The following is a 9,694-nucleotide window of genomic DNA, read 5'->3' on the forward strand; positions in this document are numbered from 1 at the left end:
AGAAACTGAATGCCAGGTTGGAGATCTGAATTTTTCCTGTGGCCAGAAGAGAACCATTTGGAAACCTTTAAGCCTGGGAATGTTGACCTACAACCCAGGTTGAGGGACACATTGAAAGGAAAGTCTGGAGGGATGGGGTCCAATGGGGAAATCATTGCTGTGGTCTATCTGTGAGATGCACGACCTGAAGTAGGAGGATGAGGGAGTGGGTGGGGAGGCAATGATCTGATTTACTTGTTAAGGCAATAGAGTCCACAAGAGTTGGAGTATGGTGGCATAGTAAGGAAAAAGTGGAAAGGGAGAAAGAATTAGTCCCAAATTTTAGTCTTCCTTACATCTGCTAACAGAAGAATAGATTGGGGAGGGGAGACAATGGATGAGTTTCAGTTTCAGTTTCAATGTCTTGTCACTGAATGAAATGTATTTGAAGTCATTGCCTTGAAAGATCCTGTCCTGGGATATTCAAGATGAATTATGGCTCCACAGTGAACTAGGACATCTAATGTAAAACATGTGGCTCTCCCTTATAAATGGATAGAAAGCTTAATTAAGACCCAGTCCCCTCTAGTGGCTGCCATAATTCCTGATTGCTCATTAACAGAAGTGCAGGTGGATTGGGTGAACTTGTTGTTGGTAAGAAGTTGTCAGAAATAGGTAACATTGGACTGTTGGAGGGGCAGAGAAGCTCTAAGATGGGCCCCAATGATACTGCCTCTGCTATTCACATCTTTGTGCAATTCCCTTCCCTTCAGTGTGGGACAGCCTCGTGGCTTATTTCTAACCAAAACAAAATATGGCCAAGGTGTTGCATATCAGTTCCACTATTAAGCTGCACATGATTGTGATGTCTGTTTGCTTGCAGGCTCTCTCTCTCTCTTGTTGGCTTTGATGAAACAAATAGGCATGCTGGAGAGTTCCATGTGGCAGGGAACTGAGAGTGGCCTTGGGCCAAGAGACCTCAAGAAACTGAATGCAGCCTACAACCACGTAAGTGAGCTTGGAAGCTAATAATTCCTCAGTTGAACCTTAAGATGAGACCCCAATCCTGGCCAACACTGTGACTGAGTCTTGTGAGAAACCATGAAAGTAGAACGTCCTGCTAAGGTATGCTCAAATTCCTGACCTATAGGCATTATAAGACAACAAATGGGTGTTGTTTTAAACCACCAAGTTTCACAGCAATTTGTTATGCAGTGAGAGATAACAAATACAGTGGACTCTTGCCTCAACCCGTGTGCACTAAAGCTGTTCAGAGAGTAAGACTCTGCTAATTTTTCCTTTTTAAATAATATATTAACTCTGACATTTTTTATATTGTCCCTGGCTTCCAAGAGCAAGAGTCAGAAGACCTCGGACTGAGTCCTGAGCCTGTTGCCAACTGGCGTGAGATCTTAGGAGGACTTTTCTCTCCTTTGAATCTGTTTCTCCATCTTCCAAATGAGGGGAGTTTAACTAGGCCAGCAATTTACAAAAACATTATTATTATTATTATTATTATTATTATTGTTATTATTGTTATTTTGCCACAAAACTCCTTCACGAAACAACATTTCATGAGGAAGCTCCATGTACAAAACAGGTAAAAGTGGAGGGGCTTAAGTTAAAATAAGATTGAATGGAGCCCCTGCTTGGCCTCTCCATCTCTCTGTGGGAGCCTCCAAATCACCTTGGAGGAGTCTTTTAAATCCAGTCTCCAAGCCCCTGGTTTAGAGGCTGCCAATGAGCCCTTTTAACTTCAAAATTCTGTGGGTTCTAAGGAAAACATTTTTTAACAACCTACCTATGAGTTGAAACACTCTACTGTGACATCTCTGCAACAAGCTACCTCTGTGAGACCATCCCAGGACCCAGGGCATAAGTTTCCCAAGGAGCAGATGACTTCCCTTGGGGGTAGAACTAAAGTTGCCTATGCCCAGCATGAGCTGAGTTTCTCTTCCCTGAGCTCCCCAACAGGTGGGTTCCCTCCTTTGCATTGAGGCTCCCTAGGTATTTGCCTCTCCCAGACTGTTTCTTCCCTAAGTGGAAAGTCATGGCTTTTTTGTCTGGATGCACTCACATGCTTTACTATTATTGTTACTGTTGTTATTTCGTATCTTGGTGCCTACTGGATGCAGTGTTCCTGCTAGTCTCTGGGTGGCACAGTGTCCAGTGTCGCTGAGATCCCCAGTGCAGTGCTACAACCCAGGACTTCCCTATGCTGCATTTGTAGGCTTCGAGTTCTGAACAAAAATATACTGACTTGCACTCAATATTGAGTCTCTGCCATCTTTCTTCTATCTACTAAGTATGGTTTTACCCCTGAACACATCCCTGGGCCCTGGGTGATAAAAGTTGGGTTTTCCTAATCCTTCAAAGCATCCCCTTGCCTGAAGTCCATCACTAGTAATTCTCTTATTTGTTAAGCATTGCCCTCTCTACTGAACTACCCTTTAAAAGTGTAAATAGGGGCGCCTGGGTGGCTTGGTCGGTTAAGCGTCCGACTTTGGCTCAGGTCATGATCTCACGGTCCGTGAATTCGAGCCCCGCGTCAGGCTCTGTGCTGACGGCTCAGAGCCTGGAGCCTGCTTCTGATTCTGTGTCTCCCTCTCTCTCTGCCCCTCCCCTGTTCATGCTCTGTCTCTCTCTGTCTCAAAAATAAATAAACGTTAAAAAAAAAATAAAAAAAATAAAAGTGTAAATATCCCTCTAGAAAGTAGCCTGCTGTCTCTAACCTCTTTCTTATCTGAAAAATGGGAATAACACCTGAGTGCTAAGTGGCATGGTGGAAGAAGCATAGTCACGGGAGTTGGCATGGGAAGGAACAACAGTGCCACCACTTCCTACTCTGTGTTGATGACAACCTTTCTAGGCCTCAGTTTACCTATCTGTCAGGTTATTTACAGTTTCTGGGACCATCCAAAAGTGAGGCATGGAAAAGTTATTTTATACGCTTATAAATTCATGTGTATCCTACTTTCTTGAAAATTTATCCAGCATAAACCATAGAACTCAGTTCAGAAGCAAGGCAGTGTTGCGCTATTGTTCCATTTGCTTTGGGACAGCAGAGTTTCTTCAAGAACAACTTACTAAGGGCCTGGTACCTGTCAGCAGGTAGCTAGGCTTTGGGGAACACAAGCACCAGCAAGACACAGTTCCTGCTTCACCGATGATCTTGACCTTGGGGGTGTGCAGGCAGGTGGGGTGGGGGGAGGTGATTATCGAAGTATACATGATACACAGATGTCAGTGGGGGAAGCAGAGAGCTCTGTGGGAACCCGGAAGAGGGGTATTTCAGGCAGCCTGCAGGGCAAGCCTGGTTGCATCAGGCAGCACTTGCTTATGAGTGTTCATGCTTCAGGTCTCAGACTGGCAGAGGGTGCGGGGAGTGAGTCAGGCTTCACCCTCAGGCAGCTTAGAGCCCAGTAGAGGAAACACATTACATTAGGAATTATAGGCTAATTATTTGATTACAGTTTCCACAGGAAGTGAAACCAGAAGGAGCAAGTTGAAGATAGTAACAGTGGCCGCCCAGCTGAACAGAACATGGTGGTCTGAAAGATGAGCTTTTGATTTTTTCTCAGCTTTGTGGTGTCCAGCCCTCTTTGTTGTCAAGAGATGGATAGAATTAAGGTGCTGAGTATGGCTTGCGTATCCTAATGGTTATAGCCACATGTGCAGGACTGGGAGCTGGGTCTGAGTTCTGGCTCAGACATTTACTATCTGTGTGGTGTTGGGGAGGCTACTTAAACTTTTTCAGCCTCAGGTTCCCTGTGTTTGAATGGGGGACAGTTACACTTGCTGGACGGTTGATGATGAAATGGCATAATGACTGTCAGGAAATGTTAGCTATTACAATCACCTCCTCCACCCCTGCTAAAAGAACTTTCTGGACCCATTCATGCAGAAGTTAGTAGCAGCCAACTCATCTCCTCCAGGGTAAGAGTTAACCAGTTAGTTCTGAAGCAAAGCTGTCTACTTTCAGAGCTTACAAAAAGCTCTCTGGTTCTTGACACAGGGTGTTGAGGGGTGGGTAGGTGTTAGAGGGCCAACCAAAACTATTTGAGTTACCATGGCTGTATAATTAAGAACTTGTGGATTTCTGGAAATTTCAAAAATCTGAGACAACTTGACATGATTTTTTTCACTTCCATGTGCAAATAGACTAGAAATGCATATGGGAGGGATTTTACTCTCACAATCTGCTTTCAGGGTGGGCATTTTGCTTTTATTCCATGATGGAGGGTCAAAGGATGCAATGATAGTATTGAATTAGATTGCTGCTTAATAGAGGCCAGAAATATGAGACAAGGCAAAAGGAAACAGAAAAAAAAAATTCTAGGCATAAGGGAATTACTGAAATAAAAGTCTGGTCTCCCAGGTTAGAATCAGGTAGGTACACAGACTTTTCTCCTCTACCAAGAACTTTTAAGGTATGTACAGCCCTTTTACGGTAGGCAAGGCCACTGCTATCTTTTGCACGGATGGAATTATTGCCTGGAGATTGCAGGATTCTGAGGGAGTTGTCCCCCTTGGAAAGAAGCCTTCATCTCACGTTTCCCAACATGTTGAAGGTATTCAAACTGGCGGGGTTTAGATTCATGGGAATTCCCGTTGATCTTCTCAAAGTGAGAAGCGATTGAACCATAACCCTCATCTCTGAGACTTCAGGGAAATTTGTGGCTTGGAGCCTACAACCATTTCCTGATCATCCTGAGATTCACTGCCCCAAGACTGGGCACACTGATTGCACTCTGGCCCACCAGTCGGCCCTTTTATACCAGGTGCTCTGTTCACCTGACTCTCAAAGAGGGTGCAGGGACAGGTACAGCCTTGCCCTCCCCATGAGCTCCAGCTTGCAGAGCACAGCAAAGTATATGCCTACTTTCCTGGGATGAAAACTAACAGGAATAACCAGATTGCTACTTTTAGTGTCATTCTCATTCTCTCTCTCTCTCTCTCTGTCTGTCTGTCTCTCTCTCGGCTGAAATTTGAACTTTTCTGTTTCCAGACAGAGAAGTGCACCACCATGAGCTGACCTTTTCTGAGCACCATGAAAAATGATACAGGCAGGGCTGTTCTGTAAAGTCAATAGACACCAATGCCAGTTGGGGGCTTCTCTACCATCTGGCCAATCACTGAAAGACATCATTCAAGGTTCTGTGAGGTCAGCCCTGCCTACCAGAAGCAGTGCAGCATAGTGGAAAGAATAGTAGAGTTTTAGTCAGAAGGTTTGGCTTCAAAGCCAACAGTGCTCCTCACTTATGGAAAACCCTCATGTCAGCCACTTAACTTCTTTGGGCTTTGGTCCTCTGTCCATAAAACTGGAGCAAATGATTTACAACTTGCAGTGTTAGGGTGAGAATTAGATGAAAAACCATAGACAAACCCTCCTCTCACATAAGTGATACACAGTTAGCCCTCAGTATTAATTACTGTGTGTGTTTTATCATCACAAAGGGGTTGGGTATTTGGAGTGAACTAAAGGTTTGTTATCTCCTTCCTACTTTTCAAACTAAAATGACTTCAGTCTGGAAGGACTTGTGTTTTACACCAGCTTAGGTATTATTTTCCTGTAAGAAAACATGGCTATCTGTCCATAGAAATCCAGGGGGAGGAGGGACTAGGTGTACTTGGTTCATTGTGAGCATTAGAAAGGGCAGGATTAAAGGGGACATGTTTTTCATTCTGTCAGCTTGAATTCCCTTTCCAAATTCCATTCTGGTTATATGATCAGGCTACTGCTGTATTTAAGGGTGGCCACAGTCTGGCTGGAGGGGTGGATTTAGTCAGAAAGGAAGTTTTGTTTTTTTTTTTTCCTTCTAAAGGTAGTGCAAGAAAGCAGCAGCATTCAGAAGGGACACGGTGGGATGTGCTTCTGATTTGGGGACCATGGGTCTGAAAACCGGCTCCATCACTCTGTGTTCTAGGACTCTGGAAAAATTATTTGCTCACTCCCCCTTCAAGCTATGTCTTTTTCCAGTAGGCACAGTCCATTCCTCAGAGACAGACTGTGGATATTTAGTGAGGTGATGTACACAAGGGATCTTAAGGATAGAGTAGGCTCGCCATACATTTTGGCTATTGTTATCCTCAAGATTAATTAAAAGAATCCTCCTTTGTTAAGCATTTTAAACTTCTTATATTCTTATCTACTGTACTACTTGGGGAATTGCATTGGCTTCTGTTACAGGTGAGGACCCGAAGGGGCAAACGACCCTGTTGAAGTGCAGAATCGCAGCTTGAATGCACACTGCCTGGGTCCATTATTTTATACCGTGTTTTGTGTCATTCAAGGTTCTGTGGAAACGTACCAGAGGCTGAGAACAAAGGGGCGAGTTTTGGAACCTCCACCCTCACTTCAACCAAAGCAGCCCCACATTTACCTCTCATATTGGAGTTCTGCCATCAGTGTCCTTTAATGAATATTTCCACGGCTAAATAAAAGTTTGAAAACCACCGTCTTAGGACATTAATTTCAGATAAGTCCTTATAAGTTGATAAGCAAGAAAACCAAAAAACAACAACAAAAGCCCTCTATTTATTGAGCCCTTACTATGTGTCAGATACTGAGTCTGCCATCTATTATTTCATTTGGATGTCACAAGAGCCCTGAGAGATACAGATCATCACCCTCTTTATATGACAACATCACTGAAAGCTGGAAGATCAGTAACTTCTTTGGGAGGAGGATACAGGCAGTACAGTGGAAGATGAGAGAGGGAAGCTGGGTTTTTTTCAAACAAAGCATAGAAAAAAAATACTTTAAAGATTGTAAAGCTGATAATACCCCCTTTTCAATCCTTATCTGATTCACACTGTTCTGAGCAAACCAGAGAACATTCATATTGCCACCCTTTTCTTCCCCCAGATGCCGTCACCTGCCTGAAACACATGGTCAAAGCACAATTACATCAACTGAAGTGGGCTGAGATGCATACAATGCCAGCAAACTTTCCACAGGCTTCTTTAGCACTGAACAAACCTCCTCCAGTCCTCAATTGGGCTTACCATATTGAAGGGCAAGGCGGGAAGCTGGCTGGGGTGGGCAGCAGGTTTTATTTCTAAAGCACATATGGGAAACCTTCATAAAAAAGGGGGAAAGGTCCACAAAACATGAAAAAGAGGCATTCATTCTTCAAGTGGAGCTCCCCTGTCCCGCTCTCACTCTGGATGGAAAGCATTTCCAAAGAGTCCCCGGGCAACATCGTACTTTATAGCTGACAGCTTTAGAATCTGCAAACGCCCAAACTCAAAACCTTGTGCATCTGGAGTCAGAACTCGACATTTACCTCCAGCCCTCGGGCTGCTCCCTTTCCCCGACCTGCGCCAGAACAATGTCCTGCTTATAAAATACAGCCAAGTCTCCGACCTGCCAGCCTAGTGAGACACCCTCAGACTTGTGAGATTAAAAAAATGGGGGTTGGGGGTAAGGGAGTGAGGAACACATGAAAAACAATCCAAGATTGCCTAAATGCCTCTTTTAACTTCCGAGGTGATGGCTGTTTCTGATAATGACAATGATTATCCAAACCTCCAGTTACTGAACACTCACTTTCCCAAATGCTTTATGCCTCATTCCTCCTCATAATGACAACAGAAGTTATTGTTCCCATTTTTGATAAGTGGACACTAAGGCTCATAGAGATTACATATTGTCATTGGTGTAACACCTTTGATGGTGGGTGGTGGGGATACCAAAGTGACGGACCTCTGGCTTCAAAACCTGAGCTCTTAATCCCCTTATTACACTGGTGAAAGAGAGGAACCCCTGTGCTTTTCTCACAACCCTCCAGGTAGAGCTTCCCAACCCTGGGGCAAGGTGTTTCTCAGGGCTTTCTGTGATGACAGGTGAGGAGGGAGAGGTGAGGAGGGAGAGGTGATCCTAGAAAGATTCAGGATACTCCTGGCCCTAAGCACCCTGGAAACACACATATACCCAGCCCAAGGATCAGTGACTCAGGAGGTATCGACGACGGGGAGGCCCCCTGCCCTTCAGGATAAAAGCTGGTGTCTACCGCTCCCACCTTGAAGTCCATAGTTGTTCATGTGGCCCTAGGAGTCGCCCCCTCCCTCTGCCCTCTGGCCTCATCCCTTTCCATGCCTAACCACAGGGAGGATGCTGTGGAATGATGGATGGACAAAAACCTTTTGTAAACTGTAAGGTGAACGCCGTTTAGAAATACAATCTTAATGTTCTCTCTACAACCCTCTATCGACCTTCCCTTAACCCATCCCACAGGGAGGCCATGAACGATGTCCACCTTCAACTTCCACCTCTCTAACTCTCAAACAAAAACACTCACAGGTGAAATCAGCCAGGCAGGGAGCTAACAGAAAATTCTTACTTTTCCTCTGAAGAACGCAGAGATAAAAACTTTACCAAAAGTTCCTTCCACGTGTGGCTGTTCCTAGAAGTTAAAACCCACCGACACACAACAAAAATCTACAAGACTGGAAGTCACAAGTAGAAGACAATCGAGGCGCATCGGATCACAACAAACACCCCATTTTACCGGCAGCGAAGATACAGCAAAAGTGTAATAATTATGAATCCACAACATCTTTGGTCCCGGGAACGCAGTGTACCATAATGATCTTTGCTGATGGGGGTGAAGCACACTTACCTTTCCGGAGTTGGGAAAGACCTAGATCCTTAAATGAACCAGCTCCATGGAATAAGGACCTGGCTGTGAGCAGCGGGGCTCCCACGTGCGCTGCCCCCACTGTCACCCCCAGCGCACAGTCTTTGTGCAGAGGAGAGGCCGGTGTGTGTCTGCGCGCGCGGGAGAGCGTGTGACAGTAGGCAGGCTGTGGCCAGCGCAGCCAGCTTTGGCTGGCTTATATAGCAGCTCCTTCCTCTGTAATGGGACGCCTCGCCTCCAGACATCCTTTCCTACTTTTTCAGTTGGTGAATTAAAGGAACAGCCCTCCCAGCGGAACGGGGTTAGCTCATGAAAGACGCACTCACTCCCTGCTCCCTGCCAGGAAAAGAACCCATTTGCATACAATTTATGGCGAAAGTAGGAATTCCAGCTTCCCTCGCCTCCTCCCCTTCCCCACCCCCGACCCGGAGCAGCTGTTAGCTAGGTGTGATTTTTGCTCTGCTCCCCAAACGGATTTTCTAATTGTGAGACAGAAGCCCAGGGACTGAGAGGGAGTAGGATCCGAGGCTCCAGCTCTGCTACTCGGGTAGGCTGAAACCGCCACCCAGAGCTCGCCTGGGCTCAGGGCGGCAGCTGCTCCGCGGGCGGCACCTCGGAAAGGGGCCGAGCTCAGTTCCTGGAAAGAGGAGATAAAGCCCTTCATAAGCATGGGGCGTTTGGGTTTCTCTGGGCCAGCTGAGAGAGAGAACTCGGGATTAGTGCTTAGCAGGTGGGGCAGTGCTGGGAGCGCAGATCTGCCCGGCTTCCCTTGTGTGGGAGGGAGCCGTGCCCAGCTGTTCAGAGGCTTCACCGTCCGGCCCCACTGCCCGTGAGTGGGCCTGTCTTCTACGTTGCACTTCCTGGGGAAAGGTCTCTGAAGTTTCTTCTCAATGTGGAAAGGTGTCCGGCACACGGGGGAGGGGAAGGTAACAACTTAATCTTTGAGACATAAACTGTGCCTTTGCTCTCCAGCCTGCTGTGGATTCTTTCCAAGCTCTGAGTCATCCATTCGTTTGGTGTTAGCATGCACGGAGTATCCGCAGGGCACACACAGGCATTTGAGGCAGTGGGGA

At 46.0% G+C, this 9,694-nt stretch overlaps 1 protein-coding gene across 2 annotated transcripts in view; it reads right to left on the reverse strand.

Moving 5' to 3' along the window:
* The window catches only part of TNC (tenascin C), a 94,426-nt gene extending 85,639 nt beyond the window's left edge, over positions 1 to 8,787 (reverse strand). For both annotated transcript variants that reach the window (XM_042965182.1, XM_042965181.1), the window contains exon 1: positions 8,604 to 8,787. The gene's annotated coding sequence lies outside the window, so the exon portion shown is untranslated. The remainder of the gene's footprint in view (positions 1 to 8,603) is intronic.
* Between the last annotated feature and the right edge of the window lie 907 nt (positions 8,788 to 9,694).

This window comes from Panthera tigris, chromosome D4, assembly GCF_018350195.1.
Source record: "Panthera tigris isolate Pti1 chromosome D4, P.tigris_Pti1_mat1.1, whole genome shotgun sequence".
Lineage (NCBI taxonomy): Eukaryota > Metazoa > Chordata > Mammalia > Carnivora > Felidae > Panthera > Panthera tigris.